The 17,283-nt window shown below is 39.4% G+C and overlaps 1 long non-coding RNA gene across 1 annotated transcript in view; it reads right to left on the reverse strand.

The window, feature by feature from the left end:
* Window positions 1-17,283, reverse strand: part of LOC123349265 — a 151,116-nt gene that overhangs the window by 117,790 nt on the left and 16,043 nt on the right. The window contains exon 2 of the long non-coding RNA XR_006573447.1: window positions 15,331-15,417. This is a non-coding gene — a long non-coding RNA (uncharacterized LOC123349265). The remainder of the gene's footprint in view (window positions 1-15,330; window positions 15,418-17,283) is intronic.

Here is a 17,283-nt window from a genome sequence, read left to right on the forward strand (position 1 = left end):
CTAAAGCCACTGCTGCAAATTGGGGAAACTAGAAGGGATGAGTCAAGCTGAGAAATAGGCTAAAAATAAACTCAGTTTTGAATCTGTGATGCACTGCATGAGCTGTAAAGCTGAGTTACCTTTGTTTTTAAGGTAGTACACCCTTACATTTCTAAGAACTCTCCTTTTTTGCAGAGATGGTAGCCATTTTGTTCTCAGTGCAAACTCGGTTTGATGAGAGCAATACTTTAAAAAAAAATTTAAAAATCAGACCACTTATTGAAGGGACTAAAAATACGATTTTCAAAAGTACTTAAGAGACTTAGGGCTTGTTTACACTGTGCAGCAATGTGCACTATGGGAGTGTGATTTCTAAGGCACACTAACTCGTCCATGTAGACCCTGCTGATGCTCACTAAAGGTTACCTAGTGAGCTTTAATAGAGTGCTATTTGAAACAGAACTACCTTAAAACGCAGTAGGGAACCTTTAGTGTGCACTGCAGGGTCTATATGGACCAATTAATTCGCAACACTTTCGTGTGCTTTACAAAGCACATGCACATAATGTGCATTACACCAGCATGTAGACAAGCCCTTAAAAGCACAAGCCTTATTTTCAAAAGTGACTTAGGCTCCTAAGTTTCATTGAGAGGCAACAGTATCTATACTCCTAAGTGTCTAAGTCACTTTTGAAAATGGAACTTGGGCTCCTAATTCAATTAGGTGCTTTTCAGAAGTTTTAACCTAAGTAAAGACTTAACAACCTTTAGGCTTTGTTGACTTTGTTTTTGTTATTTTTATTTTAAATCTTGGCCTTAAAATGGGGGATTCAACTTCCCCCATTATTTTAAAAATAATTTGCACGGTGACACAGTTTTCAAACTGTTCCAGATGTGGTTTATATCTTTTTATGAACCTATTATTATATAGATATGTAATTTGGAATTCTGGAACTCCCACTTCAGTGGGAGCCTGATGAGACCCAAAAGTATGAAATACCTTCTGATGTTAAGTAACCAAATACCTACAGCCTCATCCAAAGCCCACTGCAATCAATGGGAGTCCTAATGCTACAATATTAGTCATGATGCTTTTCAAGAACTTATTTAGAAAGATATAATGATCTAAAATTCTAAACCAGTATAACCAAACCACAAGAACAAGGGCCAAACCCTGCAACCTTTATTTATAAGTGATTGTTACCTATCCATCAATGCTATTTCTAAAGCACCTACCAGCACATTCTCTGAACATTTAACTCATATTTATAGTTCATTCCTCTGGTTAGTTATGAGCAGCCTGAATGTTTCAAAGAATCTCATAGAGATGCATGGAGACTGACAGCTGCTCAGATATCATTAGAACAAGATTAAACTTTGACATACTTTAAATATCACCATTAAGAAAACTATACTGAACTCATTGACTAATTAGATTCTATGAGTACTGACAATCTTTAAACTACAAAGAACCTTGGATATGCAGTCATCCTAGAATTACCAAGAAGAGACCTAAAATAAACAAACACACATACCATAGCACTACTGTTGCTCCGCATAACATGATTAGAATTCTCTACGCAGGAGTGCAAATAGGGTGGTACCCGCAAGTATGCAGTACCAGCAAGAGATTTTTAGCAGGTACGGGGTACCAGAAAGACTTGGGGCTAGCCCCCCGCTCCGGGGTGTGTGTGTGTGCTAATGTGGCTAGGGAGGGCACTCATTCTTTAAATGGCTTTAACAGCACAATACATATACTAACAAACTTAAACAAAGCTTACTGTTTTATGCTGTTACGTTGGTCAGGAGTCCTCAAGAGGGGAGGGGTGGGGGACGGAAGGTGTTTAAACAGTGTTTTTTTTATTCTGTTTCTCCTCATTGGTCTGAATTATCCATGACATCCATACTGCATCACATCGAATCCAAATCATTAGAGGAAGGCCTCTATTTGCACTGACCAGAGGATGTTTGGATTCTGATGTCAGCCCAGTTCTGCAGCCTTACAGAAATCAGATGTTGTCCCCAGTGTACAGAATTCTTCTTTGCAGCCAAACTAGTCTTACATGCATTTTGTTAACTGGAACTGGAGCAGCAAAACAAAGAAACCAAATGCCTCATTTTCCACTTTGTGGGTGAGAGAACTAAGTGAAAATTATAATGCTGGACACTGACGGCCTTAAACCAACTGACTGAGGAATCTGCCAAGAACTTTGCTGAAAATATGTTCGTCATTTTAGCAACGGAGCTAAAATTTATACACCTGCCCACCTTTATTCAAATGAAGCTCCTTCTGATTTGACAGCTCAGGCATTGTCAGTTTCATCCAGAACAATTTACAAACTTGGAACCTAATCCTGTAAACCCTTAATCATTTGATCAATCCCACTGAAAACAAATGGGACTGTTTGCATGACTGTTGACCACTTTTGTGGACTGGTAAGAGTTTCAGAAGTCTGTTCCTATAAAGGAAGTTGAATCCCCCATTGAAATGCAATGTTACCTAAAGCAGTTTAGGATACAGCTCTACTTAAAATTTGTCTTTTAATAAGTCATACATATCCTGAAATGGCTCCTCACCCAACTCCCATATTCCATATAAATAGACTGAACACTACATATGTTCGGGGAAAGTGAGTAGTTAAGCATGCTGATGTTTGTATATACAAAGTGGGATGTCAGAGGGGACAAGGAGAGCGTGGGGGCCCCGAGCTGGGCAGGGAAGAGTCACATGGAGGGTCATGTGGGGAGGTCACATGCCCCCCCTTGTGTCCCTCCCATGAGTGCAGTACCAGCAAGAAATTATTTCTACTTGCACCACTGTCTCTACGCAGCATCTCGCAATAGAGAACTTTGCCCTATGGAGAAAAGCTGCTGAGCTATGACAACTGCAGGTACTGCAGCCTATTATATGTCTCATAAGCCACCAGTTCTTTCTCAAACACATATCCCTTGGTAGCCTGTACGGTAACTTCAGAACACCTGAGAGAGTAAAATCTTTTCATTAATAATTCATTCTGAGTAGTCTACGTTTTCATGCAGTGTGTATCAAGGTGATATTATGTTTAATATAAACTTAAAATGTCAGCTTTTAAAAAAAGCAAGCAAAAGCTGATTTTGTTTTAGGTGTGAGCCTTTGAAAAATTTATTCATGATACCACAATAAGCTGTCAGCTATACTGACAGCTGAAAATGAAGTGTGCTGCGCATCTTGGAAATACCCAGAAATTTTGTTATGCTTAAAAAAAAAAAAGAAGTGTGCATAGGGAGGTGAAGACAATGCACTGAAACCCGCTGCCAGACTCTGGATGTGGATGTAGAAACTTCATTCAGATGCCACTGTATCAGAATCTGTGGAACTCTTTAAGTCATAACAACCTATCAGGAAAAATAACCTGAAGTGATCTCAGCATAACCAAAAATGTTCAACTGTCCTTTTGAAGCAGTAATTCAAGTATTTAAGCTCAGAGAAATTTCTTGATGGAAGATACCAGGGAAAGAGCATGTTAGTGGAAAAGAAGCTGCTTTAATTGGGTGGTTAAGAGTATTTGATAGGATAATAAAAAGGCAGAACTGTCAGAGTGCAATTCTTCCCTTGGCTGCTGGCCAACCAATGAAGGCTTTTAGAGGGGAAAGTAAATAACCAAAATGAGAACAACCTCACAGGCCAGTCTGAAAATAGTTCTCAGTATTTCAGCTTAATTTGCATGATAGCTAGTTTTCACTTACTTTACTGTTTTCTACTGTTTTTCTTCAGCCCTTATGCTCCCTACACAGGATGTTTGCTCCAGTTACAGCCACTGGTGGACAGCTACTCCAGTGAAAACCCCTAGCAGATATGCAGAACTACCATTTGCACCAATACATTTTACCCTGTTTGAAACCAAGATAAATTCCATCTTGAAATCAGGATATATTCCACCAGTGCAGCAGCAGCTTTGCCCATCTGCACTAGGAACTGCACCAGTTAAACTACACCACTGGTTCATCTATAATAAGGGCTAATTTCCAGCACAGAGAAAACCCTAGAATTAATAAGTGTGATAGATCAGCTCCCTGCTGCAAGCCTTTTAGGCAGCTTTACCCATCAAAGTTCTTCTTTTCTCCCTTTGAACCATAACTTTGTCTCTTCTCCACCATAACTCATGATATTTAAAGGCAAATAATTTCCCTGAGATGCAAATGCTTGGTATAAGCTAGGAAGTAGACTAAAAAGTCAGGGAAGATAGACTGTAGCTCCTAATTCCATTCAGTCCAAAACCCTTTCTTCAGGGCTGGCTTTATTTTCAAACAAGAGTTCCAAAACAAGAGCAAATAAACTCACAAAGCTGAGTATGAGCCACCCAAAGCTGTCCCAGCTTCCATCAGCTCAGCAGGGAGAGGATACACCCTTCCCCTTTTAGGAGCCTCTCTTAGCTATTGTGGAGAAAGCCATATTAGAACTTCCCTGATCTTGTGGTGCTCAGGGTTATTACCCCTTCCCAGGAGACAGCATGCCTTGTATCTGACTTCCTGTAGGTCAGATGCTCACTAGTAGTTATGTGCCCTGCTACTACAGCTGCCCTATAAGCACAAAGGACACAATAGGTGCACTAAGATGTATGCATGCATCCCATAGGCCAATGCCATATTTTAGACTTTAAATGGTTTGCATATTTTAAAAGGTCTTATTTTTTAAATCGCAAACCTGTTTTGCATGTAACTTTTTATACATGGCCTTATCCCAAATGGACTTCAAACACCACCCACAACATTTTCTCATCACAACCTCTAAACATTTTTGAGTCTGATGGAAAAGCAAATGTTTGAATAGAGTAGTTTGAAGAGAGGAGGAGAGAGTCTCAAGGGGATCCAGGATGATATTTTAGATAATATCTGCCACTTGGTGCAATCTGGAGAAGGGGTGAAATTTACTGTGATCTGGCAAGAGAAGTAATCTCTGCCAGAAATAATTTAGCAATATCCACAGGATGGAGGAAATGAATTCCACCATAATCAAGGAATTCCCGCTGTCCTTCCTTCAGTTTGAATATTGAGAAACTAAAATATAAGATACGTGTTTGTACAAGATTTGGCATCACTCCTACCATTTTAAGTTGTAAGAAATATGATCTGAGTTACAATCCCATTCACCAAGAATGTGTTGGAAATACATTTCCCTAAAGACTTATTAGCCCCAGGGTTGACTGGTGGTCTTGATTGTCACAGTACAGAACTCCATTGTTTTAAAGATCGAGGGTTGATCTTGTTATATACCATGCTCTAGTACACATCCAAGAGAGGCTAGCAAACCCTTGACATCAGCCCAAGCAAAGGGGCTGGAGAGTAAGTATAACTGACCGAACAAATGGAAACTTTTTTTATTTTTTACCAGTGTTCAGCATTGGTACTGTTCCTTCTTGTCACTATCATCCAATGTGTACACAGAAAACACATAGAACTCGCGTACCTATTTACATTATCTGCTCTCCAATTAACATCTTGAGAACCTGCAAACTTTCAGCAACTTTATTTTTAGACCACTGAACCACAGCTTTTTAACCTGTTACTAAACCAGCATTACAAAAGTGACAAACCATTATGAATTAAAGCATTTTCCTAGGATATGTAGGAATGGAAGCACTGGAAGCAAACAAGCCACATGCATCCCATATTATCAATATTTCTGGTGGGTCTACTCAGACATTTTCCTTTAAGCTGCTAAAATATTATATATTGCATTTCAGTATGCTCTTGATCCTTTAGGTCAGGGCAGTTGAGCTTTCATTAAATTGGGACTGTCCAAGTCAGACATTTCAGGCCAAATCATCTTTGCCTCATGCAAAGTTCCCAGGATTTGGTCCCACATTATTTTCACAAATGTACATCAAATATTAATACCTCTGAAATGAGAGCTATAGAAAGTAGAAAAGGCTGCTGACTGATGATGGGACACATCCTGAGAGCTGCTAAACTTTTTTAGGACAGTTGCAGGCATTTATACAATGTTCTTGTAAAATATATCATGTCCTCCTATAGTAGCAGATCCATACAGAGAATAACAGCCTACTATTACTACTATCTAAAGGAGTTGCTTCTTTAGCTGAAGTGGTAGAAATCATGTTTTGGTGCTAAGGATCTCAAGTCCAAACCCACTTAAGAAAGTTGTTGTGTTTGGAAATTGACCTCTATTTCAAATGTGTTTAACTTCCTATAGTATGCTGAGATATGAAAGATGGTTTAGCGCAATCTCTTTTCCTTTGTTCACCACCAACCAATACCCTCTTCATTTCTCATCAGCTCTTGTGTTATCTTGTGATCTATTAAAAACATTAAAGGTTTTTCTTGAACATATGTGACATTTCAAAAAAGGGCACTTCCTTTCTTCTTTCCTTTCCCCATAAGAATCAGTAGGATAATTTGCTCCTTCTCAATTCATATATAAACACATTCCGCTCAGCACATCTGTGGAGTATGAAAATGGCCTAAATGGTCATATCCTCAACTCTTGCAATTACTCCTTCATTACCAAAAAATTATAAACCTAAACAAAACTCCAAATTATAGTTGCATGTAGACTTCAGCAGGAGCATAAAATTTCACTTACAAGCACACTTATTATCATCCCTATGGACTAGCATTGACTAATGTGTGGCATGAGGGCCAACTGGTGCCCTTAGAATCCTAATATTCTGCCCATGTCTTCCTTTTGCCTGTAGCCCTCCAGCAAGGCAAAGCTGATCAACCACAGGTTTTTTGTTTTGGACAAACTTAGCCACCATCCAACCTCTATTTTACTAAGAAAGACTCTAGTGCAAGTCAATATTATGGATATAGGCATTTAGTTAGTTAGCTGTTCCCAAATAATATTACAAGGAAATAAATTGTAGGGCTGAGACTACCAGCAAGCTGTCAAAGTTGCCTTCAGTGCAACAAAGATTGGGCACCTCTGTCTGTAACAACCACCTGCTTGACACCCATACATCAATCTTCATGTCTATGCTATGAGCAAGGGATGTCATTCCCCTGCTTATGTACACATACTTGCGCCAGCTCTCATCAAGTTAGCATGAGTATAAACAGTAGTGTGGCCTTGCTAGCATGGGTAGCTGCAGTGGATGCATGGCTGAACCATGCCAAGTAAATACCCACCAGTTTCAGGCAGGTTCATACTTGGCATGGCTCAGCTTTGCCTCCACTGCTGCTACCCATGCTATCATGACTACACTTCTATTTATTGAGCTAGTACAAGTATATTTACACGTGCAGGGAATTCACACCCCTGGCTTGCAGGGTAGACATAGCCTTAATGTGCACAGAACTACATACACACCTCCTCTTTAAGTTTGCAATCTGAAGGCCTATGAATGGGCCAATGCTCAGATCCACAAAGGAACTTAGCTGTTGCAATGCTCAATGTTTCAACATCTACCTTTTAGTAATCTAGAAAATCATAGGAACAACATTGTGATTCACAAAGCCTGAATTATATGCCTAGGCTCCTACCCAGTGGGGAGAGATAGGTGCCTAAGACTGCGATCCACAAAAGTATACATGCTAGACAGATAGCTGCCTAAAGTAGCCAATGGGAGGTGCAAATGAGAAAGGCGAGTCCTAAATCCTGACCCTCACAGAGATAGGTACCTAAATCCAGGCTTCAGGGACAGGCCTATCTCAGCTAGCAATCCACAACCAGGAACCTCTCTCCTGGAAGTTCTTTAGCCATTTAAATAAAAAGAAAAGAAGAAGTGGGACTATTAAACACTGAGGATGAGGCTGAGATTAAAGATAATCTAGGCATGGCCCAACACCTAAATGAATGCTTTGCCTGAGTTTTTAATAAGAGTAATAAGGAGCTTAGGGGTGGCTAATGGAAATGAGGATATGGAAGTACAAATTACCACATTTGAGGTGGAAGTCAAATTCAAACAGCTTAATGGGACCAAATCAGGGGGCCCACATAATTCCATCCAAGAATATTATAGTAACTGGTATGTGAAATTGCCAGCCCAATAGCAAGGATTTTTAATAAATCCATAGTCATAGGGGTCGTACCCTATGACTTGAGAATTACTAAAATAGAACCTATTTTAAGAAAGGGAAAAAAGTGATCCAGGAAACTACAAGCACATTAGTTTGACCTCAGTTGCATGCAAAGTCTTAGAATAAATTTTGAAAGAGAAATTAGTTAAAGATATAGAGGTAAACAGAAATTGAGATAAAATATAACATGGTTTTATAAAAGATAGATCATGTGAGACCAACTGTATCTCTTTCTTTGAAAAGATAACTGATTTTTTTTAAACAATAGATCTAACCTACATGGATTTCAATAAAATTCCATATGGGAAATGAATAGTTAAATAGGAGAAGCTGGGGATTAATACAAGAATTGAAAGGTGGATAAGGACCTGGTTAAAAAGGAGAGAATACAATGGAGTCATACTGAAAGGTGACCTGTCAGGCTGGAGGAAAGTTACTAGTGGAGTATCTCAGGGATCGGTCTTCAGACCAACCGTATTTAATATTTTCATTAATGGCCTTGGCACAAAAAGTAGGTGTGTGCTAATATAATTTGCATGACACAAAATGGGGAGGTATTGCCAATACGGTGGAGGACAGGAACATCATACAAGAAGATCTGGATGACCTTAGCATGACCAGAGGTTAAGGGGAAAATATCGGGACTGCCGCAGGGGGGGCGTTTTTGTTTTTTTACACTCACCCATCTGGGAGTTCAGTGGCAATTCGGCAGAGCCCTTCAGTCGCGGACAGTCTTCGGCAGTATTTCAGCAAAAACACAAGCCACCAGAGACACAAGCACCCGCCGCTGAAATACCGCTGAAGACCATCCGCAACTGAAGGACTCTCCGCCGAATTGCCAACGAAGACCAGGAAACACAATATCAGGACAAATGGCGCCCCGACCATACTCTGGTCGGGATGTGGGACAAACTCCTCAAAATCAGGACAGTCCTGATTTTATTGGGACATCTGGTCACCCTAGGATGACCTTGAAAACTGGAGTAATAGAAATGAGAAAAAATGTAATAGTGCGAAGTCATGCTCATAGGGAAAAACAACAAGAATTTTTGCTATAAGCTGGGGACAGATCAGTTGGAAGCAACAAAGAAGGAGAAAGACCTGGGTGTATTAGTTAATCAGAGGATGACTATGAACCATTAACGTAATCCTTGGATGCATCAGGCAAGGTATTTCCAGTAGAGATAGGAAAGTGTTATTAACATTATACAATACACTGGTGAAACCTCAACTGGAATATTGTGTGCAGTTCTGATCTCTGATGTTTAAGAATTCAAACTGGAACAAGTGCAGAGAAGGGCTACTAGGATGATCAGAGGAATGGAAAACCTACCTTATGAGAGGAGAGTCAAGGAGCTAGGCTTGTTTAGCCTAACAAAAATAAGGCTAAGGGGAGATGTAATTTCTCTTTATAAAAATATATCAGAGGGATAAATATCAGGGTAGCAGAGGAGTTATTTAAGTTAAGCACTAATGTTGGCACAAAAACAAATGGATATAAACTGGCCATCAGCAAGTTTAGGCTTGAAATGAAGGTTTCTAACTGTCAGAGGAGTGAAGTTCTGGAACATCCTTCCAAGGGGAGCAGTGGGGGCAAAAATCCTATTTGGTTTCAAGACTGAGTCTGATAAATTTATGGAGAGGATAGTATGATGAAATTGCCTACAATGGCATGTGACTCATATGTGACTGCTAGTAGCAAACATCCCCAACAGCTGGAGATGGGACACTAGATGGGGAGGGCTTTGAGTTACTACAGTGAATTCTTTCCCAGGTCTCTAGCTGGTGGGTCTTGCCAACATGCTCATGGTCTAACTGCTCACCATATTTGCGGACAGGAAGGAATTTTTCCCAAGGTCAGATTGGCAGAGTCCCTGAGGGGCTTTTGCCTTCTTCTGTAGCATGGGACACAGGTCACTTGCTGGTTTAAACTAGAATAAATGGTGGGTTCTCTGTAACTTAAATCCTGATTTAAAGACTTCAATAACTCAGTCAGTTGGCCTTAATGTCTCGGAGTCAGGTACCTAAGCCACGCCTTGTTAAGCAACTGCCTCACTCCAAACAAAGCAGCTGGAGTTGCCTACCTGTCATGAATCTGTCCATGATAGAGCACCCCCTTTAGGCTACATGGGATGTGCAGAGGTGCTGCAGGGTGTCCTTTTAGCAAGCCAGTGCTCACCTTCCAGCCAGGGCCTCTCAACTGTCTCGTCCACTATGTGTCCCCAGTGATGCCACCAAACAACCCCTAGCCAGCAAAAGGATTAAACGAAAGATAAAAAACGTGTAAGCAGCTCCCTCCAGGATATGGGCCTCTCTTACTTCAGAGGGGCATTGTGAGTATCAAGGTCCATTTCAGAGCTCACTGGGTTCCAGAGCAAGCCTTAGTTCTTTCCCCCTTTAACTCAGGGGTTCTGCACCCTCCTTTTGCAAGGGCAGGGCTTTTATAGGGTGTTAGCCCTCTCTCCAAGGCTGGAGAAGCACAACAGTCTGTTCCTTTCGTAGGGTTTCCCCCATCTGAGTGAAGTTCCCTCTTTTTAACTCCTCCTTCACTCCTGGCATGATTGGGAGGGGAGGTGGGCTGGGGCCTTTTAACCCAAAAGCAGCTCCATAACATCCTCCCTTCCATGCCAGTGTGAGGTATATAATACCCCATCACAGTACTTTATAACTTTTAGCCTGGTTAGAGCAGTCAGCTGGGATGTGGGAGAGCCATGTTCAATTCCCCTCTCTCCTCCTGGGGAGAAAGGCTTTGAACAGGGATCTCCTACCTCTCAGGGCTGTACTCTAAGTACAAGCTATGGGATAGTCTGATATGGGGCTCCCTCAGTCTCTTCTGCTGAAGCTATTCCACTGTGTATAAATAATCAAAGAGTCATTAGAGCAGGAGACAAGACCCTGGATCTCCTACCTCCCTGGTGGGTGTCTGAACCACTAACATACACAGTCATTATCACTCTCTCTCTTTCTCTCTGGCCCAATTAATCACAGTGTAAGGCAAGGAGCTGTGCAGCCTTAAAACTTCCCCAGTCAGAAGAGAGTGGGACAAGCGTCCCTGCCAAGAGACAGGTGTCAGCAGGAGACTTGAGACCTGACTGGGAACTCCTGAAGTGGACTACAGAAGTGGACTATCCTGGAGGGAGCTGCTTACACGTTTTTCTTTATCTTTCTTTTGTTTAATACAAATACAGATACAGTTATCCTGAAACTGTGATGCTGTGTATATCCAGGATGAGGTCATCCACCAGAACAAGTGTTGTCTCAATACTATTCCTCACCCTGAAACCTGACTGAGAAGGATCTAGGATACTGGGAACCAACAGCTGATGTTGGATATTGTATTATGCTTGCTTAAAACAGGAAGGTTAGACATTAGACAGTAACTAATAAGTCAGGTACCTAAGCCACTTCATAGGTCACCACCAGCATCAAGTGAAAGACTCTCTAGTACTGGTTGGATAACTGCAGGCTTAGAGTAGGAGATAGGAATCATTCTTTGGAATACTGTTAACAATATCTCAGATGTTCTCTACTCTTATATTAGACAAAAAGGGTTGGGGTCAGAGTCACATGTGGTCACTCTAAATGCTGTTAGTACTTCCATGGCTACTTCTTGTGCAAATGGGCCATATTCTTGGAAGGAGGGTACTTTATTTTCAGTTCTGTGTTCAACTTGTTTTTGATGGTGTCCCATGAAGTCATCCCAGATGCAAGAGATCTTCTCAGTAAAATGAGATGACAATTCCTTTCAGCAGGAGACACTAGGTTCTGGAGTTGAATGCGGGCATTCTGGGTTTAAGGGAAATCCAATCAGAAAGGGATATTACTTGGCTCTACTTCCAATGGCCAGGCTATAGTATAGATGGGTTAAAACCAAATCTGTCCTTTAAATCCACAGTGAAACTATAGTCAAACAGGGAAGTGCAGAAAAATTTACAGCTTTCAAAGAAATAATATTTAACAAGCTACAAGAAAAAAAACCAAGGAGATGATACATAAAGACAGTACACAGATACTTTACAGATGAATAACTACAGCTATAATAATACATTTAAAGACAATTGTTCAATTGACTTTAAATTGTATAAAACTGTTGAATCTGTCTTTAAACATTAATTTGAAAAAACACTTTTCCATTCATAAGTTACACAGCAAGTAAATTACAACAAATGCATGGCTACTTCCCATGCTATAATTTGCTTCTATTTCCTTGAAGATATTAGGATTATCCTTTTTTAATGAAAAGTTTTTCAAATATTGAAATGCCAGGAGGAGCTATGTTTATTTGCTTAAAATCTTTTTAAAGGACAGAATGTTCTGCACAGTACAAAAGCTGACTTACAGTTCAAGAGTTCTTTAAACATATGTGTGAGCTTTTTAATATATATTCAGAGGCTAAAGAACTAAGAATCTAATTTACTCATTTTCTTTATGTTTTGCATGTGTGGATCACTGATATCAAGTGTTCACTTGTCTCAATTTATCTTAAACAAAAGTGAGGGTAATAGGACTTACAAAAGAGTATAGAAATGATAAATTACATCTTATTGTATGAAGTCAAAGGTTAAACTTATTATTGCTCACCACAGGCCAACCTTAACCTCAGGATTAATGCCATAAACAAAAAAGAAAATTCAGTTTGCACACATAATGCTCTGGGATAATGTCTCAGAAGAATTACAAAAGTGAAATGATGCCCCCTACTGTTTTTAGAAATGTTCTTGGATAAATAGCATCTTTTGGATCTAAGAAAAGAAATTATCATGTAAAATCAATAAACATGTATTTTCAAACTAACTAGTATTCCTTAGCATGAGATATAGCAAAGATGATACATTTCTTTTCCTCGTTTTAATTAAAATACATGAAGAACAGTACCTTACAGAGGAAATTACATGAAATGTATACAGCTAGGGTGAATGTGAAACCTTTATATTTCTCAGAAGATTTTGGACAAAAAAACCATGCAACTTAGCAAGTAATTTTTCATTTAAAATTTAATACATCAAGTATTAAATCAGTCTTTATATGGTAATTATGTTTTTCAAATAGTAGAAATGACAGGATTGATTTTTCTGTCGGTAGCTACTAAGGTGATACAATTCACTAATAAATAACAGAGAGCATCTAATGCCTTTGAGTTCTGGACAACCACAGTTCAATTCCCAGCTCTGTTGTTTAGGTCTTGGATCACAGCTACTGTTGTAATGAGTTTCTTGATGGGCAGGTAAGGGGGAAGGGTCATTGTTTGAAATACTCTTCAGAAGAAAGAAAAACTGAAATATTGTAGAGCTAGAGCCTGATTCTCTTCTCACTTGTACCAGTTTTATACCAGTGTAGCTCCATTGACATCACTAGAGAAATGTACACATGCTAAATAAAAGAAGAATCAGGTCTTTTGTCTTAGTACTGTTGAAACAGAGGTTGGAATAATGATTAGAAAGGACATTTTGGAAAAATCTGAAAGTTGCTGCCACCTGTCCCTGCCCAAAGGAGTTACAAGGGAATGTGGCACAAAAAGTCCACAGCTTAAAAGTGTTTATGGGACAGCAGAAACAAAATGAAAACAGTAAATACACCATCAGTAAAATCAGACCAGATACTATTTAGGTAGCATGAGCTGTTTAATACAAAGCTTTAAAGCTTCACTTGTTCTGGTGGTATTTTAAAAATATATATATTTCACTACTATCTCATATCTCTAGCTTTTCAACCCAAAGGATCCTGAAGCACATACCAGACTTTACAACTGTAAGGCCAGATTCTGCCTGGACCTTATGTGGCCCTTATGGGAGGACATAAAGAGTCTTCCCCATATACTTATGCAGCATAAGGCCAGGCCCAACTGAAGCACCTGTACTCTGGAGAACACAAGAGTTGCACCATTTCCGCTCCCCTGTGGGGACATAGTTCCGCAAAAAGGGCAGGCAGAGGTCAACGTCTCCCCCAACCCCATGCACTGGCCAGCCACATGGGGCAGAGGGAGTAAACTTCATACAACAAAGGTGTTGAGTAGCCGCTGCTGCCTCTGCAATTGAATGCATCAGCTATTTTATGGTGCACAGAACCACCACACATCTTAAAGCAGGAGAAAGTGTGAAGAACAATACCATAACCTGTTGATGCTGCAAGAGGAATTTAGATGCTGACAAGCAGTATGTAATTGCCCAAGTACAACATGTAGAAGCATGTGCTAGGTGTCCTATAAATGGATTAAATAAAAGCAAGCCTAAATTTGGAAAGACACTTTCTCTAATGGAGAACTCCCTTACTCTTGTGAAAAGGGCTAGAAGATCTTTAATGAACACAAGCACTCAGAACCTGTAATCTTGGAGATGTCACCTCTAACTGCACAGTATCCCCTCCCACCATGGTAAGGTTTCATACTGACTTAGGCCCAGTGGTGAAGTCAATAGGGTCTACACAAGTATAGGACCAGAGATCTGGCATTCATGATTCAGTAGATGACATATATTTCTTCTAGCAACTGGCATTTCCTTCATGGTTTCCTTTCAAATACTGACCAGACCAATCCTGCCTGGTTTATGAGATTTTATAAAATATCACCTCTGTTAATATTATGTTAAAAGCCTAAATATCAATAATGTTATTGATTATATCTGCTAGTCACCCACATTGTGTTTTTCAAAAGGCCCAATATATGGCATAGGAAAAACTAAGATTTCTAGTCTTAACTTGAAATATTCTGTCTTCTGACCTATTGCTCCACAATATTAGGCCATGAACCGGCAAGCCAATCTTACAGATGTAAACATCCACCCACGTGGATCAGTTTGGAAGATTTTGGTCTTAATGGGCTAAATTCTGCCCATTTGACTACTTTGAGATGATCTGATGATAATCATTCAGCTAGATCCTCAGGTAGTGTAAATGAGTGTAGCCCCACTGAAGTCAAATGCTACGCTGATTTAAACAAGCTGAGGGTCTAGCTTAATATTAGTAATACAAAAAGGTGAGCTCTGTTTTTTTTAAATCACAGCATAAGCTGATTTGTTAAAAACCATCATAACAGTAGGCACTGGAGGAATAAATAATTCTGATTATCCACATTTTCATGTCATTCCTCAATAACATTTAGCTGTGTTCAAATATTAACAGATAGATATAGTTGTAGAAATCATTTCTGAGTTCCTGGCATTTGTACATTCATAATGATCCAACTGTGCTAATATTTTAGGATGCTCCATTATTTTCTATTTAATAGATTGTAAATAACCACTAGGAATTAATATTCATTAGTATGGGAGAGCAGATTAAATAACAAGCGGAAGTGGAAATGTCATCTCTTTAGAAAACCAGTATAAAATAAATTACCTCCAAGTTATCTCTTTCTTGAATCTGGACAGGAGATTCTTCAGCGCCAACACACACTCCTTAATGTGGACTGTCTTTCTAGTACTCCTATTGGAAGAGACTGAAATGGGATCATAGCATCCTTGGGATTTTTTTCTTCTGTTTTTACTTTTGTGAAAACAAGCAAACATAGTAAGGCACTCCAGTTCTATAAACATGCTTCTCTAAATGTTAAAGGGTTAGAGCAATTTCCAAAGGTCTCTGCCTGGAAAGAGCCCTCATCTGATATTTAATTGCATGGCTTTTGCTTCAAGGCATGCAGGAAAATATAGTGTAGTCAGTGTAAATGCCTCTTTGGTTTCTATGTAAAAGCACAGAGCTTAATTCACTTCTCATGTATACCAGTTTTACACCAGTGTAGCTTGGACCAGATCCTCAGCTGGTATAAATTAGCAAAACTCAACTGAAGTCAGTGGAAATATACTGATTTACACCAGTTGAAGATCTAGCTTATTGACTTCAGTAGGGTCCTCTTGATCAAGACCTCTGTCTGCTACTTTGACTGAAAGCCTGTGAGCCTGATTCTCCACTGCCTTGGTCCTTGTGTTATCATGTACGGGTGTGCAAATTGGGTGTAAACCACTACTAAATCAGAATGGAAGCATTTTGTACTTACTTTGTGCAGTTGTAAATGACTATACAAGATGAAATGCAGGGGACTGTCTATTGTTAAAATAAAGAAAATACACGTAACACAAAAGAACAAAGGGGATATTAGAACACAGCATACTCATCAGATAGAAACTGTCTTCATTAATTTAAAAAAATTCTACCTGTTTCTGAACTAAAGAATATAAATGGAATGGTATCACTCTCCTTTAGAAGCTAAAATAAAATTCAAATTTAGGCCAAATCCTACAAAATCTTTCTCCTGAAAGTAATCAGTATTCATGCCTACAGTCCCACTGGCAGCAATGACATTACTCACAAGAATATGACACTGCGTGATTGCGTAATTACCGGTATTTCTTTTATACTTTTTATGTTAATAGATTATCTAAAAAGTTGAAATGATTAATTCAGTCACTTTTTTCTGTCTCACTTTGTTACTACTCAGGTTTCTGTATTTAATTACAACAGAATTGTTTATCTGGCCCTTTAGAGAGTGCTTACTGCTTGTTCACATCAATGTTCATACATGACCCCAAAACATGCGGTCAAATTCTGCAACCCTTTATTCATGCAGAATAATATTTATTTACTCATGTCAGCAGTCTGACTGAATCCAATGAGACTACTCATATGAGTAAATAATACTCAATGAGACTAAATCTCCGCTCCCTTGAACCTTGTGTAGTAATTTGCTCCTGAGCAAAGTGGGAGCAAACTGCTACAGTTCTGATTTGGCAGTGTTTACACGTATTTTGTGCTCATTTTGTACAAGTGTTAATAACAGCACAAGATGTAAAGCAGCAGAAAATCTGGGCCAATGTCAGAGTTACAGAATCTTGCCCTTTATTCTGTCCTTGTCAATCATGCCTTTGATCAAGGTCTTGTCGATCTTTCATTGTGTAAAATCTGTTCAGAGACTTTTCTGAATCAGCAGCTGTTTTCTATAGAATTAGAATTTCCACCTTTTAACCTACCTTAAAGATGCCTGTTCTTTTCTCCCAGCTAACTACCATCTTATGTGGTCGAGTGCTTGGAATTTGAGAAAGGAAGGAGTCAGACTCCTCTTTAAACTTTACATCTGTATATCGATATATCATTTGCATAAATTTCCAGTTGCCTACTTAAATAATTCTAGTTCCAGCATAAACATGGAAGACGAATAATTATTCCTTGCTATGGTCCAACCAATGAAATATCTGATGAAGACAGGGACAGAATTCTACAATCGGCTCAGCTCTATATCTGATGAAGACAGGGACAGAATTCTACAATCAGCTCAGCTCTCTTCTTTCAACTATCTCG

This window comes from Mauremys mutica, chromosome 14 (genome assembly GCF_020497125.1).
Source record: "Mauremys mutica isolate MM-2020 ecotype Southern chromosome 14, ASM2049712v1, whole genome shotgun sequence".
In the NCBI taxonomy this organism is placed as follows: domain Eukaryota; kingdom Metazoa; phylum Chordata; order Testudines; family Geoemydidae; genus Mauremys; species Mauremys mutica.